Genomic DNA, 11,249 nt, shown 5'->3' on the forward strand with positions numbered 1-11,249 from the left:
AGTTAAAGGAGAACTTTAATCGAATATTCGAATACCTATGTATTTTATATAGAGATCAAATGTTAACTACAGGAAAGAGAACCTCTCGATATCAGAGAACGTCGATTAAAGTAAAATTAAACCACGAGAGAAGATCTCCTTTACATAGATTTATTTATTTTTTATTGTTTATTTTTCCCAATTTCGTACTTAATAATATTGCAAATAGCAAAATAAACAAACAAAAAACAAACAAACAAACAAAAAAACAAACAAACAAACAAACAAACAAACATAAAAACAAAAAATAAACTGTCCTCTGGCGCAACGGACCAGTTAATTTACAAAGAATGAATAGATATTTATTTTATTTGAGACACTATCCATCCGGAGCAACACCGACTAAGAATATTTCAACTTTTTGGATGCTTTTTTTTCTTTTCTTTTTGTTACTTTTTACTTTTAGCTAACATACATACATACATACAGACAGACAGACAACTGCTTTTTAGGTATTATATATATATATACATATAATATAAAGCTGAACGTCTGTGTGTGTGTGTGTCTGTTCACGAATAGGCTCCTATATGGTTGACTATTATAGAAAACTGATCACATATAATGATAGAAGATGTATCGAGAAACAGGAATGGGTATGTTTGATCTGGCAGAACGGTGGTTCATTAAAATTGTGGGGTCTGCGTTCGCGCCTGCCCTACAAAGTATGGAAATAAAAAATTTAAAAATGAAAAAAAAAAAAACGTTTACAAGTGTTTTTGATATAGATGTACATAAGAATACTTTGATAAGTATGTTTTAACTTAACTAGGGATGGTATAATAAAATTGTGGGGTCTGCATTCGCGCCTGGCCTCCATAAAATGGAAATAGGCACAAACTTTAATAAAGACTTTTCGTATCTATCTGCGTAAGTATACTTTGATAATTATGTTTCAGTTTGAAGAAATATGGTATAATAAAATTATGGGGTGTTCGTTCGCGCCTGACCTCCATAGAATGGAAATATGTCACAGAGTTTAACAAGTTTTTTTTTAATATAGATTCACAGAATATTGTGATAAGTGTTTCGGTGTGAACAGGTATGGTATAATAAATTTTGGGCTTTATCTATTTTATTTTTACTTTCATCATATTTTGCTTTGGTTTTGATACCCCCAAATTCGAAGCTATCTCTTTACAACCCTTCTTTTTTATAACCTATCATACTTTCATAAATTAGAATCCATTTCCTGTAGGCTGTTTTTGAACCCAGTCAACGACGGGTACTTTTGCTAGTATATATATATATATATATATATATATATATATATATATATATATATATATATATATATATATATATATACCTTTATTCAATTACTAGCAGAGTTAACCCGCGTTGCCGTGGCTCATTCATAATAGCAGAGTTTAAAAAAGGTTTGTAAAATTTTATATATAAAACTCCATCTCTATCAAGCCATCTTTTATTGTTTTCCTCTTTCTTTTCGTTTTCCCACATCCCTGTACAGCGCGCTATTTTTTCACCTTCGCCCAGTGCATTTTTCTATCTTGTTTTAATGTATTGAAAATAATAATTAAATGCATGCTATTCAGCTAAGCTTTCGCATTTGAAGTCGAGGGCAACATCGCAGCCATTACAAAGCAGGATTAAAACAAAATTAAACATTTATTTGTTTATAATTAATTTTCGTTGATATAACACCTTCTTCGGGAATAGAATCAATTGGTGTTTATTTTCTTCATCATTCCTTGTGATATGTGGTTTCCAGAAAAATAAAATCCGTATGTTGTTTTAACGGCGAGATTTTAAAACGTTGAATCAGGACGGAATAAGTAGATTATTTCCCTTTACATAAGCGTTGCTTGAATTTGAATAACATATGTAATTTTAGAAAACCAGTAAACGCGAGATTACAAATCAACTGATTAACGAGAAAAAAAAAGAAAGAAGAAAAAAACAAAAAAACACTGGCGAATTCTACTCCTGAAGAAAGTGTTATATAACTAAAAATTTGATTATAAACAATGGTTTATAAATGGTTTTGTAAAATTACAGATATTTTCTACTATATTATTTTTTATCGTAACAAAAAAAAAAAGGCAGATTTATAAATAGACCAAGAAATAGTAATTTATTTTCTGTAAACAAAGGAACAAGTTTCTTTTTGCCACCGGCGGCAAATAGTAGATGATTAATTTACTTATTAACGTTATAATTTCCGGCGATTTTACGTACGACTAGCTGGAAACCGGCACTGTCCGATCGTACGATACGTTTAAAAATCATATTTTGATTCATGCAGATTGCGTATAAATTATTATAGAATCAATCCTCTATTGATTATTATATATTACCCGGAAGACTAATCGCAAAAAAATAATTAATGAATAAATAAAAAAATAAAAATAAATAAATAAACTAGACTAAACTAAAATAAATAAACAAGCAAATAATAATAATGATAATGTCGTTCAACTAATTCCGTCTGTGTTTGTTTACAATATTACCTCAGCTTACATTTGGGCTTGACGATGAATGCCATCGAAACGTCACTTCTTACTTTAGTTTTAAAATATAGACACGAAGAAATGATTTTAAATGACATCTCTTTTTTTTTTATCGTACATTGAATTCATTAATAAGAAAACAAATTAAAATGAAATGGTAACGAACACTTGGGGTGGAACAGGGAACCATTCGATCTGTAAGCGAATGCTCTACCACTAAGCTTATTATAATTTTACCACTAAGCTGATTATCATAAATCTTTTTTTTTATTTTATTATCTCCCTTGACCTGTGCAACGAAAACTATTACACTGTAAAAATTATTCGTTTTTATCTATAAGAGGGAAAAGCAATTTTTAAGAGTGGATTTTTTTTCAATTTTCGTTACTTATCGGATGTACAAAACATATAAATTAGCTTTGTGTGAAATTTGCCAAAACTAAGCTCAACCGTTTCGAAAATTATGAGAAACTCACACTCACACAAAGCGACTTTTATATAATAGCAGAGATAGAGGTAATTTGATATTTCAGTAAATAATATGTGCATGATCAAAATAATATATTAATATGAATTATACGACGCAAAACATAAACATCCCCGCCTGTCCTAATTTTTCAGAATTTCTTGTTCGTTATCTCTCCCTCCCCCTCTCTCTTCTCTCTCTCTCTTTTCTAAAAGTGACCTTATCTGCTTGTATGAGAAACGGCCTCTAGCAAACTAATTTGTCATTGGTCTAAAGCCTTGAAATTTGATATGTAGCGAATTCGCACTATCGAAACAAAGTCGATTTGTTTTTAAGCAGGCAGATAGCTGCTAAGGAATAAAACTTGAAAAATTGGAACTTGGTAGGGGTAAGTCGACTAGACGTGTACATTCTATCTAGAAGAACTGATGAGCTGTGAAACAGCGAAACAGTACTGCATATGGAGGACTGTATATATATATATATATATATATATATATATATATATATATATATATATATAACTACGGATGTTGTTTCAAAATATAAGCTTCTTATTTTTTTTAACTAAAAAAGTTAAAGAGCTACGAAGACGGGGACCATACCATTAAAACAATCAATATTTTGTGCTCCAAGATTTATTTTTCTACATAGTCACCACTATGCTGAATGCACTTTTGCAAGCGATGAACGGTTGCTGGGCATGTTTGTCCGGAGCGCGCTTTGTCATACGGAGATCATTCCAAAAATAAAGCTTCATATTTTTTTTCACAAAAGTGTTCAAAAGCTACAAAGACGGCAGGTGTACCACTAAACGAGCAACTTTTTGTGCTCCTGGACAGAGTTTTCTATACAGTCACCACCATTTTCACTGCACTTTTGCCAAGAATTACATCACGCATCTCTGTTTCTGACGCACGTCTATAATGGAGGTTGCTTCCTTAGCGTGTCACATCGTCAGTGTCTGAGACATAGAAAAGAAACTTTCGAGCATGAATGCATAATTTAAATTATCATGCAATTTGTAATCCCTTTTGATGTATTTGGCAGAATTAAAAATAAGAGGCACTACTTTTGGAACGCACCCTGTGTTTATATATATATATATATATATATATATATATATATATATATATATATATATATATATATATATATATATATATTAAATTTAGATTCATCAAGAAAAAATTGGGCCGATCCCGAATAACAACTAAAAGGGAGGATAGAAAATCACTCGATCATCTCGTTCTGATCGCTTTAAAACTGCGGGATTTTACATCCGAAACTGGACACAAGATTTCCCGACAAACGATCTCACGAAGATAAAACGAAGTTGGATTATTTTCAAGAAGTCCTTGCACAAAGCTTTTAATTTCTATAGGAATAAAAAGGCCAGATTGTTATTCGCCGAAAAATATTAGTTTTGGGAAGAACAAAAATGGGAAAAGGTTCATTTTACTGATGAATCTAAATTTAATCTTTTCGGATCAGACAAAAGACTACATGTCAGAAGAAAAAATGGAGAAAGACTGTCCCCTAAGTGCGTTAAAAGTGCAGTAAAATTTGGAGGCGGCAGTATAATGGTATGGGGCATGATATCTTCAAAAGGAACTGGCCCCCTTGTGAGAATTCATAGAAAAGTTAATGCCCGAATGTACAGAGAATTGATTAGAGAACATGTGGTACCTAATCTTTCTAATTCTGATATCTTTATGCAAGACAACACACCGTGCCATAAAGCAAAAATAGTTTTAGAAGAGCTAAATAGATCCAATATTTGCGCTATGGATTGGCCAGCCCAGAGCCCAGACCTGAATCCAATTGAAAATGTTTGGGAAATTATTGGTGATAAGATCACAGAAAAAAAACCCCAAAATCTTGTTGATTTATAGGAATGTACAAAAACATCCTGGAATAATATTTTACCTATAACATGTGAAGGATTGGTTCTGTCTTGCAGCAAAAGATGCCATAGTGTGATTGAAAACAAGGGGCTTTTCGCTAAACACTGAAAGGATTCTTTATTTTTTCATAATGAATTTCCCTCGTTCCTTAACTTTTGGACGCCTGTAATTTAATTAAATTTATTTATATGTAAAAAAAACTAATATGTATTAAAATCAAAAATAATTTTTTTTTTCTTTAACTAACATTATTAAACATTGGAAAATTCACCAAATTTTTTTCCCCTTTTTCATAGATAAAGTTAGAAGCCATATATAGCATAGGCATAGCGGCACTGATGAGTTGTGTTACAACGAAACAGGACTGTATGTCGATGACTACAAATATATTTTAAGCCCCCCCCCCTCTTTGGATAGAGCATTGTCGTAAATGATCTACTTAATTGGCTTAAAAATGCGAAGCTCGCGGTTTGTTTGTTTACAAACAGGCGGTTTGAGCACTGTATAAGTGGTGAACGGATGTTTGTATAACCAGACAGGTTATTTGCGGGCATCGCTTCCGTGGTCGAGTGGGAGAACTGCCGACTGTCAACAAAACGGTTCTAGGTTCAATCCTCGGCTTGGGAGAGGTGCTAGTCTAGCGGCACTGATGAGTTGTGATACAATGAAACACGCCTGTATGTCGATGACTACAAATATTAATATATGTATATATATATATATATATATATATATATATATATATATATATATATATATATATATATCAGAAATAAAAGATATAAGAATAAATAATAATAAGAAGAACTGCAACACTTTGGAACTCCATTCCGGGATACTGCTTTCCCAACTATACTGATATGCAGAAGTTCAAGTGTAATGTGAACAAACATCTTTCTACTCATCTCCCTTCAAAATGCCCCCATGAATTATGTCCCTCGATAGTAGCCCCCTACTTCATAGTGGCACTTGCCTTGTTTGGAGTGAAGATTGAATAAAAAAAAAATAAAATAAAAAAAATAAAATATATAGTTTCTTCACACACGTTGTTTAAAGTTTATTTGCATATTTATCAACTCCAATTATTACACTCTCTGTATATATATATATATATATATATATATATATATATATATATATATATATATATATATATATATATATATATGTACACATCCGTACGGACCTAAAATTGTTGGCTTTAATTATATAAACAAAACGTTAGAGGTATGTATGTATGTATGTGTGTCCGTGTGATAATATTCCACGAATAAACTAAAAAATTACTGGTCACATAACGATGAAATTATTCGGAAATAGAAATCATAAAGCAAGGATGCTGTATAACAAGTACAACTGGAATGATGAATAACGCGTAAAGAAGTCGATAAGTTTAAATACAAGGTGTTACTTTCAACTAATCGATATATTTATATTCGTTTGAGCATGCGCAAAACCAATCATAGCTAAAATGGTTTAACTTTAAACCTTTTTTATCTCTAAGTTTGGTTAGCTCAAACAACAGGGAACGCGGCTGGTGCGCTAAATGTTTTGTTTTTGCTTTTAGCTGATGGCATTAAGTCATCGTTTTATTTTTTAAATCAGTACAATAGAATAATAATTAGAAAATACGCTCCGTAATAATAAATACGAAATTTCCATGAATTAAAATATATTCAAGCGTATTTTACGACCCGCAAGGTAAAACGTGCCTCTGCTAGTAATCAATAACAGAACTTTTTGGAAGAACATAATGAGTTTCTGATCCCAATAAAAAATAAAGTGGTAACAATTAAGAGGATTTATAGTTTTACTATTGGATTATTGATGTATTGAAGAAACTCTATGTTGGTTATATATATATATATATATATATATATATATATATATATATATATATATTATGTCAGCCCCTTTAAGAAACTCGTTTCTTATCGTTGAACACTTTCAGTTGAATTAAGTCGGTCAATTTAGCTCTTATACATAGATCATCATATAATGATTAGATCACTCTGACTGACGTAAAAATCATTTCAAAATAAAAATGTTTAATTTCAATATTATTGCACACGGTTAATGATAGGCGAATGGATACGGTCCTTGCTAATCAAGTCATAGATAACTTGTGTCGCCGGCTTAGAATCTATCGATTGGTGTTAATCGTGACACCCTGCACTGAAGATTCCCAAAAGGATGAAACACTAGTGTCTGTAGGTATTTAATTATTATAGTAAATAATAATTATATATATATATATATATATATATATATATATATATATATATATATGTGTGTGTGTGTGTGTGTGTGTGTGTGCACTGATGATTTTTCAATCGATGAAACACTAGTGTCTCTAGGTATTTATAAACACTAGTGTCTGTAGGAATTTATAATCATTATAGTAATAATAATGCCCCTATTTACAATGCCTCCTCACGGGACAGAGTTAGACACCAGGGTCTTTTTTTTAACGTGGAGAAAAGGAACAAAAATAAAAATTGTCTCAGTCGTGAAGGATTTCTCCTCCACTGACAGAGAACAAGAAATGGAAGTGCAGCATCTGAAGAACAGATGGTATTTATTTGCTCCCCCACCGAGCAAATTAGGCACAAGGCCGATTTTTAATGTGAGGAGTGAAGGGAGGGGGAAGGGAAAAAAGGGGACCAGCTCCCGAGAGGTGGGAAATGGGAGCTGGTTAATGGTCAGGCATGTGGGGTTCCCCCCACATCTGGTCTTTGCTAGTCATAGCTAGTCATAGCTTGCAGTATCTGCCGGAACAGATGGTATTTATTTGCTCCCCCACCGAGCAAATTAGGCACAAGGCCGATTTTTAATGTGAGGAGTGAAGGGAGGGGGAAGGGAAAAAGGGGACCAGCTCCCGAGAGGTGGGAAATGGGAGCTGGTTAAAGGTCAGGCATGTGGGGTTGCCCCCACATCTGGTCTTTGCTAGTCATAGCTTGCAGCATCTGCCGGACAGATGGTATTTATTTGCTCCCCCACTGAGCAAATTAGGCACAAGGCCGTTTTTAATGTGAGGTAAAAACCAGCTCCCCTAAAAGGGGTCACTCTGGTTACCAAAAATAATAATTGTCCCAGTATAGAGGGCTTCCCCTCCATTGACTGGTACAAATTATCTTAAGTGCAGTATCTGCCGGAACAGATACTACACTTTGATCTTGTTTATATATTTTATTGAGAAAGAAAAAATTGAACATAAAAAAAACGTACAAAAAATTCAATTCAACAAAATTAGGCACAAGGCCCTACAAGAAATTGGGAGGGGGAGGGTACAGGGTCTTTTTGACTATGTAACAGATGAGACTTTGAAGTCTTACTCTTGACTGGCAACATTTACCAAAATACCTCAATCACTCTGTGGATCCTAATCTAACTAATAACCCCAGCGTTCAATGTAAAATTTTACTATGTACAATTTGTATATTCATTTCTGTATGTTGTGTGTGCATTTTTTTTTTTTTTTTGTGTGTGTGTGTGTGTGTATGTGTGAGAAAATAAAGTTCGATTTCATTAGAAAGAGTTCTTGAATTAATTGGCATAAAATGTTCGTGGAGTGGGAAAAACTAATGAAAGTGTTCATTTCAAAAATAAAGAAAAAACTACTAATGTGTTGTTAGTAAGACCCCCCTGTACTATTCTATGTGGCTAGATCCCCCACTGTTTTCCGGGGAACCGAAAACAAGCAGAGCATCCCTAATGGGGTTTGGGGAAGTGGCCTTAATGGAGGTGGGAGAAAATAAAGCAACGGATGGAGGGGGTAGGAAGGTGACCTCTGAGTAGGGGGATGACCGGGGGCATCAGAAAATAAAGATGAGGAGCAGGGGGGTTGGGCAGACTCAGAGGTTCTCTAATACCAAAAAATAAAATCAGGAACAGGATCTCATTTGTACCACCAGTCAAGAGTTACTTTACTGAACTAATAATGCTAACCTAGGCGGGATGGGTTCCGTAGGACCCAGCACCGCCCATGCCATGCCTAAGGAGGGAACACGTATTGAAACTTGGCTCCTCGACGGATGCACAAACTAGTGCTGTGCACCCACCTCTTGTCAAATTCCACTCTAGGCAACCTCTTCCAATCGCATCTGATCTTTACTTTAAGCAAATGTTTAAAGTAAACGATCAGATCCCGATCAGGAACAGATGTCCCTTCGTGGACCAACTTGAGGCGCGCGATCCAAATGGTCATGCGCGCTACTGCTAGGATCGCCAGGAAAACCAAACTTTCCTCCCTGGGGAACGGCGGCTCCATGTTGTACACAAAAGTTCCTACGTCGAGATCGAGCAGACACTCGGCATCGATGCGAGCTGTTACCCCCTCGACGTACTTTAATAGTGGCTGTATCCGGCTTCAACTAAAAAACGCGTGCTCGATTGTTTCGGGCTCGCGTTCGTCACAGCACAGACAGAAGCGACTGGTATGTTCTTTATACCGGAAAAGTACGTCGAAGAGGGGCAGCGCATTTCGGACCAGTCGCCAAGTCAGGGAGAATTCCGAGTTATTCAGAACCTCCCGTCCCGGCGCCCAACGCCATTGAGAACGGACAACCTCCATCGACCATCCCATCCGCCTACAAAGTGGATCCTTCGCGGTCCCCTCCACTAAATCCCGATACAGTTTCTTTACTACACTTTGATCTTGTCCCGAAGGCCAAGTAAGCACTATAAAGTCGAATTAAAAGTCGGGCACTTAAGCTCGCATACGCAGATCATGATGTTATAATCATTAGATCACTATGGGTAGATGTTACAATATTTAAAAATAAATGTTTAAATTTCAACGATCTTTCTTGCGGTTGAGGTTGGCCGTGAGGTTTGTTCCTGGCTAATAAAATCAGAGATGGCTTCGTGGCCGGGTTCGAATTTCCCGAAACTCTGATGTCAAAATCTGCGGTCTACTGTATAATGCGTTCCGTGGCAATCATCTGCACCGACAAAGGTTAGCAGTATAACCACAAAGTTTGGTCGATTCTACACAAAGCTTCCACCACTATAAACAAATCATCTGTGTGGATTCCCGCGCGGAAGCTCATACGTCGAAATCGACAGGAGAGTCGATTATATTCCAATAAAAAAATTATTTTGAATATATGTGTGTGTATGTATTTGTGTGTAAAAAAGCAAAACAGAAAAATAATTAAACACAGGAATAAATCATAAAAAATGCGAGATTTTCCGATTTCATTCGTCGATTCGGGAAATCTATGATTTATGATATATTTTATCGTCATCTCTCTCTCTCTCTCTCTCTCTCTCTCTCTAATGACTAACAAATATTGTTGATTTTCTTCTTTTAAACACACATTATATATAGAGTGGAAAATATAACCCCCAGTATACCATCTTTATTTAAATTATATAAAAAGGCTATATATTTGTTCATTGACTGTGTGGATGTATATTTTATTTTGAAAAAAAAAAAAATTAAAAACGAGAAACAAATGAACGAATAAAAAAGTGAGGAATAAAATAAATAAATAGAGCTTATCAATAAAATGGATTGATAAGGAAATTGACATCAGAAAAAAGCAGCCACAAAAAGCCAAGATAGGAAAACAACAACGATGAGGGTATAATATTACTTGAGATCAAAGCAAAAACTTAGGCAAATAAACAATCGCCAAATTAAAATAAAACTAATATCTCACCGCTGCTCCAGCTTGATCACACGGGATCATACTTTCCCCTCTTCCTTATCCCCTCCCATCCCACATCCCCCAAAACCTCCACTTTCCACACTCACAAACTATACACCCCTTTCTTTCAGAGCGTAAAACACCTGAATATATTTTATAAAAAACGAATGTAACCTTTATTCTCGTTTCAATATCGTCCCCCTTTTTTTTGGTCTGATGAGGTGGTCTCTTTAAATTGAGATGCCACTGAAACATGTATGCACATATGAAACCAATGATGTTTTTTATAATAAACAGACTATATATATATATATATATATATATATATATATATATATATATATATATATATATATATATATATATGCGCGCCATTCCCCAGAGAGTGGTTTGAGCACTCTTGTTTGTAAATTATTTAGTTAGATATCATTATCGATAATGTAAACTCCCCGCTTGTCAAAACGAATTTAAAACACGTCAGTATTTTTATAAACATGAGAAATCAACTTGCCCACACCCTGAGACGCGGCTAATAGAAACGTCAATTTTCGGAATGGTATCAAATTTCCAGTCCGTTCTTTAAGTCTTTGCTTATTGAAAGAACACACACACACACACACACACACACACACACACACACATACACACACACATACATACATACATACATATATATATATATATATATATATATAGGATTGCTGTATAATAC

This window comes from Euprymna scolopes, chromosome 16 (assembly GCF_053919585.1).
Source record: "Euprymna scolopes isolate OS-2025 chromosome 16, ASM5391958v1, whole genome shotgun sequence".
Lineage (NCBI taxonomy): Eukaryota > Metazoa > Mollusca > Cephalopoda > Sepiida > Sepiolidae > Euprymna > Euprymna scolopes.